General features: G+C 39.4%; 1 pseudogene; it reads right to left on the minus strand.

The window, feature by feature from the left end:
- Positions 1-6,465: 6,465 nt before the first annotated feature.
- Positions 6,466-7,747, minus strand: LOC110595593 (annotated as a pseudogene).
- Positions 7,748-8,164: the final 417 nt, after the last annotated feature.

An 8,164-nucleotide genomic window follows, 5' to 3' on the forward strand; every position in this document is an offset into this window, starting at 1 on the left:
GTGGCTTGTCTCTTGTCTTACTCGCTTTTTGAGCTTTTTCACTTAAGGTTTAAGTTTACCTTTTAGTCTATATCTGTTGTCCAAAGACAGCAATTACAGGACTTTATCCTCTTCTGTTAATAACTTCATTGGACAATAAATTTGGGAACAGTAACCATGGTGATATCCCAGTTAGAAGTTTTAAGACCCCTGCTGGCTCCTTTTCGTGTTTTAGTGTTTTCGTTGCATCTAAACTTCCCATCAATTGCTAGGTTATTTGCACTTTATCAAACTTCCAAGGATCAAGTAATCTGCTTTCACTGTCTCAATCTTTCCTTGATTATGTGACTTAAACCTGAAGTCACTAAAAATGTCCTTGCCATGTTTTTGCTGTGCTTACTAGTGATCTAATTGCCAAATCCGAAAGCATACTTGAACTTGGTATCTGGCCTTGTTTATAGCTCCTTCCTTCACGGTCTACTCACAAAGTTTTGTAATACCTTTCTGGTCCAAGTCCTATATTCCTGATACTTTTCAGTCTGCTTTTTCTTAGTTCTATTTTTCTGAGTCTTTCCAATGAACTCTTACACTTTTACCACTCTACAGATTCTCCATGAATGATTTCTTCCAGACTGCCATAAATAGACATCTTCAAGCAACTTATCAGTGCCTTGCAGTTCCCTTATATGTCACCTGCACTCTTCCCACTTTACAGTCCTTCCCTTTGCAGAGATCTGAGTGATGTGCAGTTTGTCATCTTGGCAAAAAAAAATTTTAAACACCTTCTCTAATTCTACCTGCAGAATAAGACGCAATTTCTGTCAACATTAAATTTTAAGGTTATTTATTAAAAGGAAGATATGTTGTGAAGGGCACAATGGTCAGGATAGCAGGATAGCAGGAGTGTCGGCTCTCTGCTCAACAGTAATCCTTATACATGTTGTGTTGTCTGCAGTAATTCTTTGCAGACACTGTTTCTTCCACAAATAGCCTCTGACTTTGGCTGTTTACTCTTTCAAGAGTGTTATTTACTGTCGGGTGAGGTGGTTCACGCCTGTAATCCCATCGCTTTGGGAGGACAAAACAAAACAATTGCTTGAGCCAAGAAGTTCAAGACCAGTCTGGGCAATATAGCCAGATCTCATCTCTATAAAAAATTAGCCCTGGACGGTGGCACACTCCTATAGTCCCAACTACTCTGGAGGCTGAAGCAGAACCTGAACCCAGGAGATAGAGGCAGTGATGACCCGTGACTATGCTACCGTTCTCCAGCCTGGGCAACAGAGTGACACTACAACTCAAAAAAAAAAAAGTTACCTTCAAGAAACCTTTACCTGATTCTCACAGGCAAAATCATTACCTAGAATTTCCTTACACTGTCCTCCACATGTGTCCCTAGCCCTACTTTCTCTATATGACTTAAGCAGTTGGTGATGATGAATACTGCTTTCTTCTGAAGATTTCTTGAGGCTTTGCCTTAAGCAATGTCTTCTTTTTAGTGCCCCCAGGACTTACAAAAATTATATATTATTTACTTCGCAGATGTTTATGCAGTGACTGAATGAATCAGTTAACAAGCCAACTGGACCACCAAAATATGCTTTTATAAAAGTCACTCCCAGCCGGACTCGGTGGCTCAGCCTGTAATCCCGTGCCTTTGGGAGGCTGAGGTGAGTGGATTGCCTGAGCCGCGGGTTCGAGACCCGCCTGGGCAGTGAGACCTCATCTCTACAATAAATCAAAAAATCAGCCGGGCGTGGTAGCACATGCCTGTAATTCCGGCTACTCGGAAGGCTGAGGAGGAAGGATCGCCAGAGCCCAGCAGGTCGAGGTAGCAGTGGCCGGGAGCGGCCACTGCACTCCAGTCTGGGCGACAGATTGAGACTCCAACTCAAAAAAAAAAATCACTCCCTTTTAACTGTATCTCTATTCCCCTAGAGACTTCTCTCTTAACCATTTTCCTTTACGTAAATGTCAAGATTCATGACTGCCAACCATTTATATTGAGGACTCTTAAAAATGCAGATTAAGAACCATTTATTTGTAATGAAAACAATGTAGTCCTAACCAGCACATAAAAATAAATAGAATAGATGATATTAAATAAAAGTTATCAAAGTACCATGTAATAAGAATATTGTGATAAAATTTTAGTTCTAGGTATATATGCTCTTGTTTGTACTGTAGAATTTTAAAGATAAAAATTTGAAAAACATGGGTCCACTCCTTTATAAATTTGTGAAAATCTCATGTTACATCATTGCTTTACTTCTCTGAGCATCAGAACAATAATACTCGCCTACAGCTGGAATGCAGATATGTGGCCTAGGCTTCACCAATCAGTTAAAATGACTTCTCTTTAGATTTGAAATACAGGAGAGAGGAGACTTTGCTTAAAGCTTCTGCTTCTACTGAGATAGGAGACGTTAGATGGCCAAATTTTGGTAGTGGCAGCAGCCATGGGTTCCAGGTGGAATCAAGTTCTGGTTCATCAGTGGTAGTTGTGGCACAGCAGCACCAGGCCAGATTTGCTGCACAGTTTTGGAGTTTGTCCCTGGAAGTGTCTTCAGGCGTGGTTCTATTCTATAGCCCTTCCAAGAATGCTATTATATGGTATCACTTTAAACATCCCCTTTAATGTGTGATTAGCCACAGTCAGCTGGGGACTAAGACCTCAGAATTGCTTTTTTAACAAAAAAAGGTGGCTATTTTATGATACTTTTGTATATTTTAGGAATTTGGAGTTGTTTTACAACAATAATGTTAAAAGACCTTATGCCTTATTAAAGTTGTGGTAAACAATAACACCTCCCCCAAATGCCCATGTGCTAATGTCCAGAAGATGTGAATGTATTCCCTTAAATGGTAAAAGGGACTTTTTCAATGTAATTAAAATTAGAATTTGAAGATTAGGAGATGATTCTAGATTACCTGGGTGGTCCTAGTGTAATCACAGGATCTGTATAAGTGGAAGCCGGGAGGATCAGAGTCAGAGAAGAGAAGTGATAAAGGGAACAGATTGTGATACACTTTGGAAAAGGAAGTGACCACATGACTGCCCTTTTGTTCCTGGCATATACAAAGCTTTTCTCACCTTGAGACTTTCAACAAGCACAAGGTTATCTAGTGAAGAATGTCCTTGGCCTGGCTCCCTGTCTGAGTCCAGGTTACGTGAATTATCACACAACTAGTAAGTGACAGAGCTGAGAATTTTTAGCCATTCTTGATTCCAGTCTGCTACATAATTTTTTGAAGGGGCACAGAAAATTCTGGCATCTCTAGAAAAGTTGTTTGCCTGAATAAGGTAGGGAAACCCTGAAAGGTAAAAAAGCTTAGCTTTGACAGGCAAAAGAAATTACAATAGGAAACCATATATCCTAGAAAGGATTATAAAGTTCTCGCTTGACCCTTGCACAAACATATTTTTTCAAAGTTTTGTCGTATTCTATTTCATTTGTTGTCATTGAAAAACAAAACGATGACTGTGTAAAGTTCCATCATCCCCTATGGAAGTTAAATAATACAAATCAAATATATACCAATCTAAATTAAATAGTAATTGATTGAGAAAGTACATATTTAATTCAGTGAAGCTAGCTATGTAGACTTGTTTTTGTTGTTGTTGTTTTTTTATGAGTCCATAAAATCCTGTATGGCCTACAAATGATTTAAAGTTTGACACCATCCCTATAATATACTTCCAGGGACAAGGCAAAGGATTTTCAAAAGAAAAGTAGCTGGGCTCCATGGCTCAGCCTGTAATCCCGCGCCTTTGGGAGGCTGAGGTGAGTGGATTGCCTGAACTCGCGGGTTCGAGACCCGCCTGGGCAGCGAGACCTCATCTCTACAATAAATCAAAAAATCAGCCAGGTGTGGTAGCGCATGCCTGTAATTCCAGCTACTTGGAAGGCTGAGACGGAAGGATTGCCGGAGCCCCGAGGTCAAGGCTGTGGTGGCCGGGAGCGGCCACTGCGCTCCAGTCTGGGCAATAGAGTGAGACTCCAACTCAAAAAAAAAAAGAGAAAAGTTAAAAGAATGCTTATAATAGAAATAGACACATTTTACTTTATTTTATAAAACAGCGAGTTGTGTGGCATTTCTTCATAATGCAGTTGGCACAAGACACCATCCATTTGGCTCTCCACACTTATTTTCACCTTCTCCCCTGTGCCCTGGATTATGTGAGACTAACTGTGCGTTTCATAAATGTGTTATCTGGACTCTACCAATTGAAACCCCATACAGGAGACTGGAGGAAAGAGGGGAAATGAGATGGGATATTTATTCCCCATTTTCCCTTCCGGGGTCACCATAGGTCAACCTGCAACCCATCCTCGAGGTCACAGTTCCTGTCAGGGATCCTTGTCTATACAACTTTGGTGACTCCTTTCCCTTTCAGGCTTATAAGTGATCCTTACTAGGCCTAGAGGCACTATGGGGGAGGGGGAGATGAAGGGGGAGGGGGAGATGAAGGGGCAGGGGAGAGTTCTATATCCTACTCTCAATTTGCAAATGGTTTATTTAGGAAACTCTCCTCCAGTTGTCCTATGTGAATACCTGGTTTCCAGTCTTAACCAATCTCAGTGTGGTAATTACACTGCATAGAGTAAGGCCAACATATTCAAATGAATGGCTATAACTAGAATAGAAATTTCACGGTCACAACTTGTTAACATATTTTCCACAACATAAGGTTAAATCTCATTTTCTCAATTTATAAGAGGAGGCCCTCCTCACTCAAGCAACTATCAGGCCTGCATCTTTTTCAGATGCCAATTTCCACGGCATAAAACTACTTGCTGTCCCTTGTGTCTTCACACTGACGACCCTCCTACCCTTTGCCAATATTACCTGAAATGCCTTATTCCCATATCCTCCCCTCTGGTTAACTTCTGATCAAGGATAGCAAGAGATTATACATATGCTTATGACAAGTGACATGGAGCTGGGTATCCTGCTACTTCCATCCCCTCTCTGAAGGCTAGACAAAGGTCTGTTACATTCACCTTTTCAGAGACCTTTCTCATGATGGCCCAAGAATTAAGTTTGTCATCGATTTAATTTTTTTCCAAAATTTTTGTAATAAAAATCTTTAGACAAACAGATGATAAAAGATGGGTTTATTGGCAAGTCATGGTGTCTGTAATCTCAGCACTTTGGGAGGCCAAGGTAGGAGAATCTTTTGAGGCCAGGAGTTCGAGACCAACCTGGGCAAAAAATGAGATCCCTGTCTCTACATTTAAAAATAAGAAATAAAAAAGTAAAATAAGAGTGCACCAATCATCCACCATCTAGATTAAATAATTGAGCCTTTTTTTAACATATTTGTATACATTGTATTTATATAAACATATATGCATATTTATAAACATTTTTGGCCAAGCCATTTGAAAGTAAATTACCTAAAGACTTAAAGACTTCAGTATCTTACTCCTAAGAATAATTGAATTCTCCACATAATCTCAATATATCAAATCTAAAAGAAAAAATTTCTAAAATAATCTATTATCAGTCCACATTAAAATTTTCCAGTTGTCTCCAAAATGCAAAGCTTCTGTAAATCTTTTCAAGTCAGAATGTAATGAACACATTTAGTTGCTTTATGGCTTTATTTTCTTTGAGTCTTGAATCGTGAGCCCCATTTATATATATATATATGGATTTATTGGCAAGTCATGGTAACAAATAGTCATATAACAGTGACTATTTGAAGATACAAACCAATCGTTTTTTAAAGTCCCACATTCTGTATTCTGAATTTTCTCCCTTGGGATGATTGACTCCCTGCTCTGTTGCAAGCAGCTGATTGAGACATGATTAGATTCCAGTTACTTTTGTCAGGGTGAGGTTCTATATAACCCACCACAAGCAGAGGCATGAAAAGGTATTTTTAGAAGTGCTAAATTAAGTCACTTAAACAAGGGGGCCAATATTTTAATTCATTAAGGCTTATAAGTTGTCTTTATCATCTCTTGTGAAAAGGTTTAATGCTTTTTTAAAAGGTTGAAAAACATTCAGAACAGCCTAAGTTCTGACAACTATTTTATGGTTATCTTAATTATTAAATAGTTAGTAATGTGGTGGGGATACTCAACTCTTCATTCGTTGTGGAGACGTTAATGCAAACTTAAATAAAAATCCTACAGTACGTCTTCTGATTAAAAGCCTTAAGGTGGCAAGGAAGCTACTGTCTGGAGCCAAATAGTCATATAACAGTGACTATTTGAAGACGCAAACCAATTGTTTTTTAAAGTCCCACATTCTGGATTCTGAATTTTCTCCCTTGGGATGATTGACTATTCAGACAAGGACACAATAGCGTTTAGAATAGCTTCTGATAGCATTTCCAGGTTTGTACCACCAAGCCACATAGAGGAACCCAACGATCTTGTTAAGCAATTTATCTCCAGTGTGAGCCCCTCAAGAGAAAAAGTAAGCGGCCCTGGAAAGGGCCTTTAGTGCTGTTGCCGCAGCATGAGGCCAGACTCAACTGCCAAAACCATAAAGGGTGCGTCCCTGAGGCTTGCGTGCATAGACTACGTCCATGGTTGTTACAGTCTTGCGCTTGGCGTGCTCGGTGTAGGTTACGGCGACAGGAATCACATTTTCTAGGAATACCTTGAGCACTCCGCGAGTCTCCTCATAGATAAGGCCAGAGATGCGCTTGACTCCACCACGGCAAGCCAGACGACAAATAGTAGGCTTAGTTATACCCTGGATGTTTTGTTGCGCAAAACGTTACGGTGGCGTTTAGCGCCACCCTTACTTACCTAGACCTTTACCTCCCCTTCCCCGCGACCCGATATAACAGAGGCTGAAGACTGGGACTCAACGAACACCAACCGCAGTTATATTAGCGTAAAACTGAAAGACTGAAAGACTGAAATAGGCAGGAAAAAGCATTGCCTGTCCGTCCCACTGTTTCTAGGAATACTAAAACCTAAGAAAAAATGGGAGTAGGGAGAATTACTGGTAGAGAATGAGACTCTAAACAAGTGTCAAAATGGATACAAAGTACCTTTTTAAAAAATATATGTATGTATGTATGTATGTATGTATGTATGTATGTATGTATGTGTTTAAAGATGTGTTCATTTTGTATGCATGATTGGGTTATTTGCCGTACTAGAATTGAAATAAATCTAAACTCCAAGAAGATAAAGAAATGCATAATCATATTACCAAGGCACCCAGCTAAAGGGAAGAAGCTAGGTTTGGGGTTTGCAGTCCCTGAGCAGCTGCTTTCACACTGATACTGGACATGTCTGTTAATGAGTCTCCATGCTCTTGTTGTAAAAGGGTAAGTACTTAATATTTGAATTATTTCGCTGGTAAGTCTTGTTTCCAAAGACTCTATTCTTACAAAATATAATACAAACAGGAGTTAAGCACATGGAAAGAATTTCAAAACATTTCCTATATAACACAAATACATACAGTGTGCTTTTCATATGAAGGACAGAGTGGAGGGGTGATAGTCTTCTAGGGTTGTTGCAGAAAATTCAGGCAAAGCTGTCATAAACTCTAATACTAGACAAGGGGACTTTACAAAAGTACCAGAAGTAAAAGCATAGTCATCACTAGACTTTTTTCATCATAAAAACAATTTGCTGAGCTAGTTGAATGCGAGCACTTAAGAATAATAAATGTGTTTAGAAGAAAATGTTGAAAATAACAGTGGATTTGTATTGAGCACTTATGATGTACCAAGCACTGTCCTAAAATCCCCGGATTTGTGAGGCAGGGTCAGAAACATGTAACAAATCATGTATGTTCATGAATAAATAGCCTAATGAACATGTCACCACCAAAAAAGCCAAGAGTGCAAAAAACTATATGTGCAAGAAAAAAAGAATCACATGAATTTGTTATAAACCACGAATCCCAAGCAATGCAAACACCAACTCCGAAAGAATTTTCACAGCCTTATTACACAATTTATCTTTTCACAAGTCTCAGTAACGGTAGACTTCCCTGAATGCTGAACCCAATCTTCCCTACAAGTAAAACCCAGTTGAAGGTGTCCAGAATGACACTCCAAAATATGCTACCCTGGCATGTTAACTATTTTGAGTTCAAGGTTATTGAAAACGCGAGGCAAGAAAAAATTCTTCCTAAAAGTGGGAGTTGGAAACCCCTTGGTAAAGATTACCTCCCTGTATTAACTTTACCAAGGAATGGAAAT

The sequence above is a fragment of the Carlito syrichta genome, unplaced genomic scaffold, assembly GCF_000164805.1.
Source record: "Carlito syrichta isolate Samal-C Ts95f unplaced genomic scaffold, Tarsius_syrichta-2.0.1 Scaffold303073, whole genome shotgun sequence".
NCBI lineage: Eukaryota > Metazoa > Chordata > Mammalia > Primates > Tarsiidae > Carlito > Carlito syrichta.